Source organism: Coregonus clupeaformis, chromosome 24 (assembly GCF_020615455.1).
Source record: "Coregonus clupeaformis isolate EN_2021a chromosome 24, ASM2061545v1, whole genome shotgun sequence".
NCBI lineage: Eukaryota > Metazoa > Chordata > Actinopteri > Salmoniformes > Salmonidae > Coregonus > Coregonus clupeaformis.
Window position 1 is genome coordinate 47,746,424 of NC_059215.1, and position 16,728 is coordinate 47,763,151.

Here is a 16,728-nt window from a genome sequence, read left to right on the forward strand (position 1 = left end):
GATTCCGTCTCTCACAGTTGAAGTGTACCTATGATTAAAATTACAGACCTCTACATGCTTTGTAAGTAGGAAAACCTGCAAAATCGGCAGTGTATCAAATACTTGTTCTCCCCACTGTGTGTGTGTATATATATATATATATATACATACATAGGCTGTAACACAGACCAGGGGTTAGGCTGTAACACAGACCAGGGGTTAGGCTGTAACACAGACCAGGGGTTAGGCTGTAACACAGACCAGGGGTTAGGCTGTAACACAGACCAGGGGTTAGGCTGTAACACAGACCAGGGGTTAGGCTGTAACAGACCAGGGGTTAGGCTGTAACAGACCAGGGGGTTAGGCTGTACACAGACCAGGGGTTAGGCTGTAACACAGACCAGGGGTTAGGCTGTAACACAGACCAGGGGTTAGGCTGTAACACAGACCAGGGGTTAGGCTGTAACACAGACCAGGGGTTAGGCTGTAACACAGACCAGGGGTTAGGCTGTAACACAGACCAGGGGGTTAGGCTGTAACACAGACCAGGGGTTAGGCTGTAACACAGACCAGGGGTTAGGCTGTAACACAGACCAGGGGTTAGGCTGTAACACAGACCAGTGGTTAGGCTGTAACACAGACCAGGGGTTAGGCTGTAACACAGACCAGGGGTTAGGCTGTAACACAGACCAGGGGTTAGGCTGTAACACAGACCAGGGGTTAGGCTGTAACAGACCAGGGGTTAGGCTGTAACAGACCAGGGGTTAGGCTGTAACAGACCAGGGGTTAGGCTGTAACACAGACCAGGGGTTAGGCTGTAACACAGACCAGGGGTTAGGCTGTAACACAGACCAGGGGTTAGGCTGTAACAGACCAGGGGTTAGGCTGTAACAGACCAGGGGTTAGGCTGTAACACAGACCAGGGGTTAGGCTGTAACAGACCAGGGGTTAGGCTGTAACACAGACCAGGGGTTAGGCTGTAACAGACCAGGGGTTAGGCTGTAACAGACCAGGGGTTAGGCTGTAACAGACCAGGGGAGACCAGTTAACCAGCCAGCTAGTAGCGAACTCTCCTTAAACCTCTCTTAAACTAATATTCCTATTCTATTTCAGGTCTCTTTGTAAAGCAAACAAATCAAGAGGTTTATCTGAATGTTGTAAGCAAAGGTAGCAGAATTGATTCTGCTTGGCAAAATATAAATGATAAAGGGCTCGCAGCACATGCAAACAAAGGCAGGCACCTACACCCCCCCTACTTTTCACTATTGATTCAAATAGTAGACGTGCAATGATCCAAAACCAATCAGTGTGTGCATAGAGTGATATGGCCTCGCTGCCCTTTACCCAACACTGAACATTTTGACATGAGTGACTGAACAGCCTTGGGAGCGGAGAGGACATGCTAACACACACACACAGAGAGAGACAGACAGACAGACAGACAGACAGACAGACAGAGAGAGAGAGAGAGAGAGAGAGAGAGAGAGGGGGGAGGACCTCCTTGCCCTCTCTGAACCTGCCTTCATATTACACAAAAGCCTCAGACAGACAGACAGACAGACAGTTAGCATTAGCATTTCAGAGTCACTGACACGGCACACTTAGCATTAGCATTGAGGAAGCACTGACGAAGGAGGAGACATGTCATGGCCCCAAATGGCACCCTATTCCATACATAGTAAGGGCCCATAGGGCTCTGGTCAAAAGTAGTGCACTGTGAAGGGAACAGGGTGCCATTTGGGACACAACAGTGGTCTTTTTCAGGTAGGAGGCATTCGAGGAGGAGCTAGCAAACTTGTGTTCATAAGGCACCAAACAGAAGAAAATGAACTGAAACATGGAGGTATTATTATCCAGTAAGAAACACTCATATCCTTTCACCGTTTTAAAAAGTTTTGCTACAGCATGCCCTACTAAACATGACCCAGGCAGGCCATGCAAACAAGAGGGAGGAGCTTCTATCTTTTCTTCCTGAGGGTCGCTTGATTGTGTGGGTGTTGTTATTGATCTGGTCGCGTTGTTATTGATCTGGTCGCGTTGTCGTTGATCTGGTCGCGTTGTCGTTGATCTGGTCGCGTTGTCGTTGATCTGGTCGCGTTGTCGTTGATCTGGTCGCGTTGTCGTTGATCTGGTCGCGTTGTCGTTGATCTGGTCGCGTTGTCATTGATCTGGTCGCGTTGTCATTGATTATGGTCGCGTTGTCGTTGATCTGGTCGCGTTGTCATTGATCTGGTCGCGTTGTCATTGATCTGGTCGCGTTGTCATTGATCTGGTCGCGTTGTTATTGATCTGGTCGCGTTGTTATTGATCTTGTCGCGTTGTTATTGATCTGGTCGCGTTGTTATTGATCTGGTCGCGTTATTATTGATCTGGTCGCGTTGTTATTGATCGGTTGTGTTTTATCTACAGCTGTTATTGATCGGTTGTGTTATCTATGGGGCTGCAGCGAGGTGGAATAAAGATATCAAATAGCGACGCAGGACATTTGTACAGGCTCTACAGTAGGGCTTTGTCTGTCTGAGGAGCAAACACACAGTAACCTGGGGGGCCTGACCTCATGCAGTCTCAATCAGCTATTCTAGAGGAGGAGGGGGGGTGTAGGAGGGTTATCGTTGTCACGGATACCCCGCTTTCTTTCTTTCTTTCCAGACATTTCTTTTTTTTTTTACTCTCATTCTCCCTCTGGCTCCAGTGGAAGTCATTTACAAGATAACATGAATGAACATTACCATCGGTGCTTTACTGTGACCTGAGGGGCTGAAACAGGCAGACAGCATGTGTAAAGAGAGGGGGACGGAGGGAGGAGGGAGAGGGGCGAGGAGGAGGAGTGAGGGGGAGGAGGAGGAGGAGGAGTGAGGGAGAGGGGGAGGAGGAGGAGGGAGAGGGGGGAGGAGGGAGAGGGGGGACGGAGGGAGGAGGGAGAGGGGGGAGGAGGAGGGAGGGAGGAGGGAGGGGGAGGAGGAGGGAGGGGGGGAGGGGGACGGAGGGAGGAGGGAGAGGGGGGAGGAGGAGGAGGGAGGGGGAGGGGGAGGAGTGAGGATGAGGAGTGAGGGGGAGGGAGAGGAGTGAGGGGGAGGAGTGAGGGAGAGGATGGAGGAGGAGGATGAGAACAAGAGAGTCCAATCTGAAAGAGATGAGATGTTTGAAGACCGTCAAATCGGGGAATTAAGGTTTTAGTGTCCCGTAACCTCTCCAGCAAGCTGCAATACATTCATTTAGCCTGGATGGATGCAGTTGCACCCCCCTTTGCCCTCAGAACAGCCTCAATTCGTTGGGGCATGGACTCTACAAGGTGTCGGGAGCGTTCCACAGGGATGCTGGCCCATGTTGACTCCAATGCTTCCCACAGTTGTGTCAAGTTGGCTGGATGTCCTTTGGGTGGTGGACCATTATTGATACACACAGGAAACTGTTGAGCGTGAAAAACCCAGCAGGGTTGCAGTTCTTGATACAAACCAGTGCGCCTAGCACCTACTACCATACCCAGTTCAAAGACACTTAAATGTTTTGTCTTGCCCATTCACCCTCTGAATGACACACATACACAATCCATGTCTCAAGGCTTACAATCCTTCTTTAACCTGTCTCCTCCCCTTCATCTACACTGATTGAAGTGGATTTAACGAGTGACATCAATAAGGGATCATAGCTTTCACCTGGATTCACATGGCCAGTCTACGTCATGGTAGGAGCAGGTGTTCTTAATGTTTTGTACACTCAGTATTTATTATGGGCTAATTGTATCTTGTGGTGGTGGGCCATGTGCTTAAACTGTCCAATCATCATTCAGGCTCCAGTAGTCATGTTACATTCAGGCCATTTTGTTCTTTAGAAGTGAGTCTCCTCTATCCCCTCTCCTTTATCAACCAGGGAAGAGGAGGAGGAGCAGGCCTCGGGGTGGTGTGTGTGTGGAGGGACTTATAGACTGAAGTGTGTGTGGAGACGTAGCCACGGGCCCTTTGCAGACTAGGCTATTGCTTTTCCCCAGTCACGAGTTCTACCTCAAACAGGCCCACAAAGGGGAGAGAAACTGCTCCAATCTCCTAACAGACAGACAGACAGACAGACAGAGAGAGAGCGAGAGAAAAGAGACTGCAAGAAAGATTGACAGAGCAAGCTCCAGCTCATTCCTACTACAGAAGAAAAATACTCTTGTAAACCGTGTCTCAGAAACTCTGTTCAGATCTGGGTTCTCTCCTCAGTCTAATGTAACGTGATCCGGTGGGAGCCATTGTTCCTGTAATGTATTGTTAGTTAACTGCCCAGAATATTGATGAGAGAGGGAGAGAGAAGAGAGGGGGGGGAGGGAGCCCCTCTCGACTAGAGCCCCTCTCTCTCTCAATTCAAAGGGATTTATTGGCATGGGAAACATATGTTTACATTGCCAAAGCAATTGAAATAGATAAACAAAAGTGAAATATACAATCAGAAATGAACAGTAAACATTACACTCGCAAAAGTTGTAAAATAATAGAGACATTCCAAATGATATATTATGGCTATGTACAGTGTTGAAACAATGTGCTCACAGTTGAAGTACAAAAGGGAAAATAAATAAACATAAATATGGGTTGTATTTACAATGGTGTTTGTTCTTCACTGGTTGCCCTTTTCTTGTGGCAACAGGTCACACATATTGCTGCTTTTTTAAAAAATATTATTCTTTGTGGGTCTGTGTAATCTGAGGGAAATATGTGTCTCTAACATGGTCATACATTTGGCAAGAGGTTAGGAAGTGCAGCTGTCTTCTCTCGAGAGCCAGGTCTGCCTAGGGCGGCCTTTCTCAATAGCAAGGCTATGCTCACTGAGTCTGTACATAGTCAAAGCTTTTCTTGATTTTGGGTCAGTCACAGTGGTCAGGTATTCTGCCACTGTGTCAGGCCCCAAACTTCCCTGAGGCGTCGACCCCCCTTGTGTGGACATAATGCCTGCTAAACAAAATCCATGCCTTAAGGCCAGTGGCCATTGGGCTGAATATTATCATTATAATTCCAATCGCCGTGCTCCGAAGCACCTCTCACTCACATGGCTCTCTCAGATATCTAAATTATTTTATGAATTATATATATATATATATATAGAGAGAGAGAGAGAGAGAGAGCGAGAGCGAGAGAGCGAGAGAGAGAGAGAGAGACACCGTACCAGTCAAACGTTTGGACACCTACTCATTTAGGTTTTTCATTATTTTTACTATTTTTTTATATTGTAGAATAATAGTGAAGACATCAAAACTATGAAATAACACATATGGAATCATGTAGTAACCAAAAAGGGGGGAGATAGCCCTATTTGGTAAAAGACCAAGTCCATATTATGGCAAGAACAGCTCAAATAAGCAAAGAGAAACGACAGTCCATCATTACTTTAGGACAGGAAGGTCAGTCAATACAGAATATTTCAAGAACTTTTAAAGTTTGTTCAAGTGCAGTCGCAAAAACCATCAAGCACTATGATGAAACTGGCTCTCATGAAGACCGCCACAGGAATGGAAGACCAGAGTTGCCTCTACTGCAGAGGATAAGTTCATTAGAGTTACCAGCCTCAGAAATTGTAGCCCAAATGAATGTTTCACAGAGTTCAACTAACAGACACATCTCAACATCAACTGTTCAGAGGAGACTGTGTGAATCAGGCCTTCACGGTTGAATTGCTGCAAAGAAACCACTCTAACCCGGACGCTTATAAGAAATCCCGCTATGCCCTCCGACGAACCATCAAACAGGCAAAGAGTCAATACAGGACTAAGATTGAATCGTACTACACTGGCTCTGACGCTCGTCGGATGTGGCAGGGCTTGAAAACTATTACAGACTACAAAGGGAAGCACAGCCGCGAGCTGCCCAGTGACACAAGACTTCCAGACGGAGCTAAACCACTTCTATGCTCGCCTGAGGCAAGCAACACTGAAGCATGCATGAGAGCACCAGCTGTTCCGGATGATTATGTGATCACGCTCTCCGTAGCTGATGTGAGTAAGACTTTTAAGCAGGTCAACATTCACAAGGCCGCAGGGCCAGACGGATTACCAGGACGTGTACTCCGAGCATGTGCTGACCAACTGGCAAGTGTCTTCACTGACATTTTCAACATGTCCCTGACTGAGTCTGTAATACCAACATGTTTCAAGCAGACCACCATAGTCCCCGTGCCCAAGGACTCTAAGATAACCTGCCTAAATGACTACCGACCCGTAGCACTGACGTCTGTAGCCATGAAGTGCTTTGAAAGGCTGGTCATGGCTCACATCAACAGCATTATCCCAGAAACCCTAGACCCACTCCAATTTGCATACCGCCCCAACAGATACACAGATGATGCAATCTCTATTGCACTCCACACTGCCCTTTCCCACCTGGACAAGAGGAACACCTACGTGAGAATGCTATTCATTGACTACAGCTCAGCATTCAACACCATAGTGCCCTCAAAGCTCATCACTAAGCTAAGGATCCTGGGACTAAACACCTCCCTCTGCAACTGGATCCTGGACTTCCTGACGGGCCGCCCCCAAGTGGTAAGGGTAGGTAACAACACATCTGCCACACTGATCCTCAACACGGGGGCCCCTCAGGGGTGCGTGCTCAGTCCCCTCCTGTACTCCCTGTTCACCCATGACTGCATGGCCAGGCACGACTCCAACACCATCATTAAGTTTGCCGACGACACAACCGTGGTAGGCCTGATCACCGACAACGATGAGACAGCCTATAGGGAGGAGGTCAGAGACCTGGCCGTGTGGTGCCAGGACAACCACCTCTCCCTCAACGTGACCAAGACAAAGGAGATGATTGTGGACTACAGGAAAAAAAAGAGGACTGAGCACGCCCCCCATTCTCATCGACGGGCTGTAGTGGAACAGGTTGAGAGCTTCAAGTTCCTTGGTGTCCACATCACCAACGAACTATCATGGTCCAAACACACCAAGACAGTCGTGAAGAGGGCACGACAAAGCCTATTCCCCCTCAGGAGACTGAAAAGATTTGGCATGGGTCCTCAGATCCTCAAAAAATTCTACAGCTGCACCATCGAGAGCATCCTGACTGGTTGCATCACCGCCTAGTATGGCAACTGCTTGGCCTCCGACCGCAAGGCACTACAGAGGGTAGTGCGTACGGCCCAGTACATCACTGGGGCCAAGCTTCCTGCCATCCAGGACCTCTATACCAGGCGGTGTCAGAGGAAAGCCCTCAAAATTGTCAAAGACTCCAGCCACCCTAGTCATAGACTGTTCTCTCTGCTACCGCACGGCAAGCGGTACCGGAGTGCCAAGTCTAGGTCCAAAAGACTTCTCAACAGCTTCTACCCCCAAGCCATAAGACTCTGAACAGCTAATCATGGCTACCCGGGACTATTTGCACTGCCCCCCCACCCCATCCTTTTACGCTGCTGCTACTCTGTTAATTATTTATGCATAGTCACTTTAACTCTGCCCACATGTACATATTACTTCAACTACCTCAACTAGCCGGTGCCCCCGCACATTGACTCTGCACCGATACCCCCCTGTGTATATATAGCCTCCCTACTGTTATTTTATTTTACTTCTGCTCTTTTTTTCTCAACACTTTTTTTGTTGTTGTTTTATTTTTTACTTTTTTGTTAAAAATAAATGCACTGTTGGTTAAGGGCTGTAAGTAAGCATTTCACTGTAATGTCTGCACCTGTTGTATTCGGCGCATGTGGCCAATAAAATTTGATTTGATTTGATTTAAAGGACACCAATAAGAAGAAGAGACTTGCTTGGGCCAAGAAACACAAGCAATGGACATTAGACCGGTGGAAATCTGTCCTTTGGTCTGGAGTCCAACTTGGAGATTTTTGGTTCCAACCGCCGTGTCTTTGTGAGATGCGGTGTGGGTGAACGGATGATCTCTGCATGTGTGGTTCCCACCGTAAAGCATGGAGGAGGAGGTGTTATGGTGTGGGGGTGCTTTGCTGGTGACACTGCTGGTGATTTATTTAGAATTCAAGGCACACTTAACCAGCATGGCTACCACAGCATTCTGCAGCGATACACCATCCCATCTGGTTTGGGCTTAGTGGGACTATCATTTGTTTTTCAACAGGACAATGACCCAACACACCTCCAGGCTGTGTAAGGGCTATTTTACCAAGAAGGAGAGTGATGGAGTGCTGCATCAGATGACCTGGTCTCCACAATCCCCCGACCTCAACCCAATTCCTTCAAGACTGTTGGAAAAGCATTCCAGGTGAAGCTGGTTGAGAGAATTCCAAGAGTGTGCAAAGCTGTCATCAAGGCAAAGGGTGGCTATTTGAAGAATCTCAAATATAAAATATATTTTCATTTGTTTAACAACTCTTTGGTAAAAAATAGTAAAAATAAAGAAAAACCCTTGAATGAGTAGGTGTGTCCAACCTTTTGACTGGTACTATCTATATATTGTGATGTCACGAGAGGCTGTGTCCTGGAGGGACGTTACATCCCCCTGAGATGGCTGCAAACCCAGACAGCTATGGCTCCATCTGCTGGTATGGTCGGGAACTCCAACCCTCTATGGCCAATCTTCCCACGCAGCTGAAACCAATGAGGAGCTGATGAGCTGAAGGTTTGGGAAGGGAAGAGACACAGTCTCCAAGCTGGGCTCTCTGGAGGACAAGAGTGCTGCACGTCCACTTCCAGGAGGAATATAAGGATTTGGAGATACTTACCTTTGGGGAAATACTCACCTTTGGATATATGCACCGGTGGAAATACGTGTGGGACATTTGGAAGGACGTTTTGCTGGGTTGGCCACTAGCTGCAACGTGGAAGACAGTAAGACTGGGGAAAAGTTATTTGAGCGAGGGAGAGTTATGATTTTGGATGTGGAAGAGACATCCCTGAACTGTTAACCCTTAAGAGCCACCAGAGAACAGTATTGTGTTATACTTTCGTTAGTTTCCCAAGACCTTTAATAAAATCCTTGTTTTGGTTGAACCTGGTCTCCTTGCACTACTTGAGCAATCCCGCTGAAAGCTGTGTAGCCTCTCGTGACGTCACAATATATATATAAAAATCTCAGTTAAGTTTGGCTACATTTTCAGGCGCCTCCCTCATGTCAGCATCAGTTTGGACAGGCTGTAGCCAACACACGTAGGCAATCCCCTACACCTCGACCTGTAGGCTGTAGCCAACACACGTAGGCAATCCCCTACAAATCGACCTGTAGGCTGTAGCCAACACACGTAGGCAATCCCCTACACCTCGACCTGTAGGCTGTAGCCAACACACGTAGGCAATCCCCTACACCTCGACCTGTAGGCTGTAGCCAACACACGTAGGCAATCCCCTACACCTCGACCTGTAGGCTGTAGCCAACACACGTAGGCAATCCCCTACACCTCGACCTGTAGGCTGTAGCCAACACACGTAGGCAATCCCCTACACCTCGACCTGTAGGCTGTAGCCAACACACGTAGGCAATCCCCTACACCTCGACCTGTAGGCTAATTATTTATGTACACATGTTTTTCTTAACAGAATAGCTATTTTTTTCAGTTTTGGCATTGGTGCCCTGGCAGATGGCATTGGTGCCCTGGCAGTCTGGGCACCTCTTGAAGGACAAACTAAAATCACTAAATTCTAGGCCTGCACTGTGTACTCTCAGTTTAGGGACAGATAGAATTCCAGTTTGCTTTGTTTTTGGTTAGTTCTTTCCAATGTGTCAAGTAATTATCTTTTTGTTTTCTCGTGATTTGGTTGGGTCTAATTGTGTTGCTGTCCTGGGGCTCTGTGGGCTCTCTGTTTGTGGACAGAGCCCCAGGACCAGATTGCTTAGGGGACTCTTCTCCAGGTTCATCTCTCTGTAGGTGATGGCTTTGTTATGGAAGGTTTGGGAATCGCTTCCTTTTAGGTGGTGGTTGTAGAATTTAACAGCTCTTTTCTGGATTTTAATAATTAGCGAGTATCGTCCTAATTCTGCTCTGCATGCATTGTTTGTGGTTTTACAAAATTTGGTGTTTGTTGCATTTTGTGAATTCTTGGTTGGTGAGCGGACCCCAGACCTCACAACCATAAAGGGCAATGGGTTCTATAACTGATTCAAGTATTTTTAGCCAGATCCTAATTGGTATGTCAAATTTTATGTTCCTTTTGATGGCATAGAAGGCCCTTCTTGCCTTGTCTCTCAGATCGTTCACAGCTTTATATAGCAGACCCTCATGCCAAATTGAGTCAAAAGCTTTTTTGAAATCAACAAAGCATGAGAAGACTTTGAATACGTGGTCTGTCGTACGGTAATCAATTTGACATTTGCTCAGGACATTGTTTTCACTGTGGAAGTGTAGGAGCCTGCTGTTAATGATAATGAGGATTTTCCAGAGGTTGCTCTCTCTCTCTTTTGCTGCAGCACGAAGGTGTGTGTGTAGGGGGGTAATGTCAGCCTCTCTTTTTTATGAGCCAGCATGGATGGAAAGTAGCGATAAGAACACACTCACATAGAACACTACACTCACACAGAACACTACACACACAGAACACTACACACTCACATAGAACACTACACTCACACAGAACACTACACACACACACAGAATACTACACACACACACACAGAACACTACACACACAGAACACTACACACACACACAGAACACTACACACACACACACAGAACACAAACACAGAACTCTACACACACACACACACACACAGAACACTACACACACACACTACACACACAGAGACACACACACACAACACTACACACACACACACATTACACTACACACACACACAGAACACTACACACACAGAGAACACTACACACACACACACACAGAACACTACACACACACACACACAGAACACTACACACACACACACACACACAGAACACTACACACACAGAGAACACTACACACACACACAGAACACTACACACACACACAGAACACTACACACACACAGAACACTATACACACAGAACACTACACACACACACAGAACACTACACACACACACAGAACACTACACACACACACACACACACAGAACACTACACACACACACACACACACACACAGAACACTACACACACACACAGAACACTACACACACACACACAGAACACTACACACACACACACACAGAACACTACACACACACACACACACACACAGAACACTACACACACAGAACACTACACACACACACAGAACACTACACACACACACACAGAACACTACACACACACACACAGAACACTACACACACACACACACAGAACACTACACACACACACACACACACACAGAACACTACACACACAGAACACTACACACACACACAGAACACTACACACACACACAGAACACTACACACACACAGAACACTACACACACACACAGAACACTACACCACACACACACAGAACACTACACCACACACACACACAGAACACTACACACACACACACAGAACACTACACTACACACACAGAACACTACACACACACAGAACACTACACTACACACACAGAACACTACACCACACACACACAGAACACTACACCACACACACACAGAACACTACACTACACACACAGAACACTACACACACACACAGAACACTACACTACACACACAGAACACTACACCACACACACACAGAACACTACACCACACACACACAGAACACTACACTACACACACAGAACACTACACCACACACACACACAGAACACTACACCACACACACACACAGAACACTACACTACACACACAGAACACTACACCACACACACACAGAACACTACACACACACACAGAACACTACACTACACACACACAGAACACTACACTACACACACACAGAACACTACACACACACACAGAACACTACACACACACACAGAACACTACACACACACACACACACACAGAACACTACACACACACACAGAACACTACACACAAATAAACAGTGAGAGGAGGAAAATCCTTTTTGGTATGAGTTCAGCAAAAACACCCAAAACTAGGAAATATAGAAGAGCTAATGCTTAAACCAGGGCTACATTCCAAATGGCACCCTATTCCCTATATAGTGCACTACTTTTGACACGCCCCTAGACCATGAGGCAGAACCACCCAACGCACCTGCATCGTTAAAGAGAGCAGCGCACACCCCAGCGGAGCAGGGAGCTGGCAGGCCCCTCAGTTTACTGAGCCTCAAATTAAAGACTTGGTGGAATGCAATAATGGAGCCACAGGGATGCTGGGGGGAGAGGGGGAGGAGAGGGGGGGGAGAGGGGGAGGAGAGGGAGGGGGCAGGGTAGGTACTAGCTGACACACCAGTTCCCTTCTCAGAGATCCCACTCCTCTCAGAGTAGGAGTGCTGATCTAGGATCCGTTTAGCCTTTTAGGTCATAATGAATACGATTCCATTGACCGGAGGTACCTTATCCTAGATCAGCAACGGCACAGTGGAGAAGCTGACGAGGGTAGCAACAGAACAGAGGGTCTTTGACATGTCGAGGCTCAGTCTGGTGCAGCTTTCTAACCTGCAGTCTGATGGTAGGTGGTTAGATTTCACTACAAGTCCCCTTCCAGGCTCAACACCATCTCACTGCTCTGTGTAAAGGTGTCAAGTGAATTTCTATCTCTAATTCAACCTAAGCTTGAATCATTACCAGAGGTTGTAAGGCTCTGGTTTTAATCATCAATGATTCAAGGTCCACAACTCACAAGTCTTATCTGTATTTTTATTCATGGCGAGAGCTCTCCTGCCAATGACACAAACAGACGATTTTATACCTCCTGGACTTGACTCCTCCCACCTTTAGGTGGGTTTTCTAAACAGTTTCCGCCTTCCCCCTTGAATGGTTAGTACCGCCCCCTCTGTTAGTGGGTTGACACTACATGATCATTCTAACATTTATACTGTGTTTGGGGTGAAATCCTTTAGTCATTATTCTTAAAATCCAAATTAATCGAAAAAAAGGAGGTTTTTTAAAATAGATGAAGGCTCATTTGGTTTAACCACGTGCAAGACAATTTGATACCATGTTGGAATAGGACTTCAATAACATCAACGTCTCCCTCTCGCTTTCTCTGTTGAGATGTGGATTCACTCCAGCAACACGTTTCAGTTCTGCAAATAATTCCTGGTTTAAAAGGTTTGGGACATCCACATCTAAAAGGATATTAGCTAGCCTATCGTGTTGAATGGGCCATAAATCAATTCCTTTGTGTATGAACAGGATCTAGATTTAGATTTTAGTCATTTAGCAGACGCTCTTATCCAGAGCGACTTACAGGAGCAATTAGGGTTAAGTGCCTTGCTCAAGGGAACATCGACAGATTTTTCACCTAGTCGGCTCATGGGATTAGAACCAGCGACCTTTCGGTTACTGGCACAACGCTCTTAACCACTGAGCTACCTGCCGCCCCAGGAGACAAAGCTCTTCAGGGCATGGATAGGTGACGACATCCCACCTTCTGAGAGTCCATAGCTGGATATCATCAGTCGTGTCAGTTAAAAAAAACCCTAGAGTCGACTGACGCACCCCAATGCGTCAATCGAAAGTAACATAATAAAGAAAACGGTCAGTTTAAGCTTGAGATATATATTTCTTTGCATGGGCTGCGTCTCAATCCACCGCATCCGTATACGGCTGCCTTCCTCATCCGTGGTGGAAGGTGACCGAGCTACAGCCCTGAACGGTTTGGCCTAGAAACTCTTATGACCCCTCTATGGCAACGGGAGACTCTCACGAACACGACGGCTCTACGACCTGCCACAAGTGTCACGGCACTCGTCTGAAGGTAACCGGCAGTTTTGTGCCTACCCCAAAAAAGGGGTTACATGTGTAAAAAAAACAAAATAAGAACAATCCTGAACTTTCCTATATCCCCTAGATATAGGCCAGACACTACAACACCAAGTTTCTTATGATTTATTTTTTATTTGACTGTATTTTTTTTTGTGCCATTTATGAATGTGTTATTCAATGTGTTTCTATGGGCTATACTAGTAAAGGCCAAATTCAATATTTTATCAAATAATTTTTGTCTATATTATTTTGATACCTAAAGGGGTCTTAAAATTCAAAATTAAATAGCTAAATGATCCATAGCATGACCATCTTAAAACAATTCCATATGTCATCTTAGAACCCCCTCCCCAATGGCTTAGATGTACAGGGGTTAATGTACAGGTTCTAATGGCTTAGATGTACAGGGGTTAATGTACAGGTTCTAATGGCTTAGATGTACAGGGGTTAATGAGATCAGCATGCAGATCTGTGTCAGCTCTGGCTACCTCACATGAGATGACTCTTCTCACTAGTATCTGTTGAAAACCCTACTAAGAGAGAAGTGCAGAGCCTAAACACACCCTGTCTTACGGGAGATAGCTAAGGCCTGGGACATCCATTCTACCAATACAAATATATTCCTAACTAGACAGATTTAGTGCTACGTGTGTGTGTTGCATGCTTGCTCCAGCATTCTACACACACACACACACACACACACACACACACACACACACACTCCCCCAGGCTCTGGGTCAGCTGTGCAGAGTGAGGTGCCAGCTGCCCTAATCCAGCCTCTACGAGAGAGACCAGAGAACGTAGAGAGGACCTTCCTGTACGGTCAGAAATTACAACAATTGACAACACTGTCTCGACTGCACAGTCGCAACAAATGACAGTACCACTCTAAACTTCCAAACTAATCATATGTACCTCTTTAAACCTGAAGCAGCCTCAATGCTTCCACAGCACTTCACCACGAGCACTCCCTCCATGCCTTCCTTTGACAATTAACAGCCTGGTCACAGGAGGGAGGCTGCCATGTTGGAGAGGAGGGGGGGAGGGGGGAGAGGAAAGGGGGAGGAAGGAGAGGAGAGGGGGAGTGGGGAGAGGAGAGGAAGGAGGAGAGGAAAGGGGGCGGAAGGAGAGGGGGAGGGAGGAGAGGAAAGGGGGAGGGAGGAGAGGAAAGGGGGAGGGCGGAGAGGAAAGGGGGAGGAAGGAGAGGAAGAAGAGGGGGAGGAAGGAGAGGAAGAAGAGGGGGAGGAAGGAGAGGAGAGGAAATGAAGGAGAGGGGGAGGAAGGAGAGGAAATGAAGGAGAGGAGAGGAAGGAGAGGGGGAGGGAGGAGAGGAGTAGAAGGCGGCAGGTGGTTTCCATTAGCTAGCTGGGCATTTTAAACCCCAGTCAGCCAGCGTCATGGTACTGGTAGCCTGCAGCCACAGCGCTAAGATCCCTACTGCAGCAGAGCGCTGCTAGCTTAGCCAGCGCTAAGATCCCTACTGCAGCGGAGAGCTGCTAGCTTAGCCAGCGCTAAGATCCCTACTGCAGCGGAGAGCTGCTAGCTTAGCCAGCGCTAAGATCCCTACTGCAGCGGAGAGCTGCTAGCTTAGCCAGCGCTAAGGTCCCTACTGCAGCAGAGAGCTGCTAGCTTAGCCAGCGCTAAGATCCCTACTGCAGCGGAGAGCTGCTAGCTTAGCCAGCGCTAAGATCCCTACTGCAGCGGAGAGCTGCTAGCTTAGCCAGCGCTAAGGTCCCTACTGCAGCAGAGAGCTGCTAGCTTAGCCAGCGCTAAGATCCCTACTGCAGCGGAGAGCTGCTAGCTTAGCCAGCGCTAAGGTCCCTACTGCAGCAGAGAGCTGCTAGCTTAGCCAGCGCTAAGATCCCTACTGCAGCGGAGAGCTGCTAGCTTAGCCAGCTAAAACTGAGGACAAAGGTGGTGTGTGTGTGTGTGTGGGCATACGTACTGTGGGAGTGTGTTTCAAGGTGTCTCCTATTGATCCCCCGGCGCAGGGCAGAGTAGGGCTGTGTGTGTGTGTGTGTGTGTGTGTGTGTGTAATCTCCAGTGTGGATCTATAAACTGGGATGTGTCTAGACAATATCCTTTAGAGCAGCGTGGAGGAGAGCTACTCAAAGGTCTGATCGATCGCACAGGTCGCCTCTCAGTGTGTGTGTGTGTGTGTGTGTGTGTAGCTGCCTGCCATACACATGGTCTCCTCTTTCCGCCCCTCTTGTCAGAGCAAAGAACACACAGTTAGATCACAGAACACTACTCAGTCTTCGTAAGCAGCAGACACACATCCCGTCATCTTCTTGTCCCTCCTCTCCACCCCCTCTGTCCAATCAATGCACACCAAGTCTCGCTGCAGAAAGAGACACTCCCATCTTTCAGGGATAAAACACTAAGCAGACAAGACAGACAGGGGGATCTACTGTGTGTGTGTGTGTGTGTGTGTGTGTGTGTGTGTGTTTTCAGAGTTATATGTTTGTCAGGCTCTGTGACAGAAACAATTAAAGAGGTGTTTCATCCTTCACCAACTCCTCTAGTTCACTTGTCTTTTTTCTCCATCTCTCACGGTCTTTCTCCATCTCTCACGGTCTTTCTCCATCTCTCACGGTCTTTCTCCATCTCTCACGGTCTTTCTCCATCTCTCTCTCTCTCTCCCTCTCCCTCTCTCTCCCTCCCTCTCTCTCTCTCTCCCTCTCTCTCTCTCTCTCTCCCTCTCTCTCTCTCTCTCTCTCTCGCTCCCTCTCTCTCGCTCCCTCTCTCTCGCTCCCTCTCTCTCGCTCCTCTCTCTCTCTCTCTCTCTCTCTCTCTCTCGCTCCCCCTCTCTCTCCCTCTCTCTCCCTCTCTCTCTCTCTCTCTCTCTCCCCCTCCCCCTCCCTCCAGGCCTGTTTGAATCACTCTCGAGGGGTGGTCAGTTGTCCATAGTGTGTGTCACTAGACCAGTATAAAGAGGTTTAACATCTAAGCCAAGTATAATCCGGACCAGGCTTTG

At 47.6% G+C, this 16,728-nt stretch overlaps 1 protein-coding gene across 6 annotated transcripts in view; it reads right to left on the reverse strand.

Annotated features, from left to right (window-relative positions):
- rerea (arginine-glutamic acid dipeptide (RE) repeats a) overlaps positions 1-16,728 on the reverse strand; it is a 252,759-nt gene that overhangs the window by 158,827 nt on the left and 77,204 nt on the right. The gene's annotated exons all lie outside the window — the stretch shown is intronic.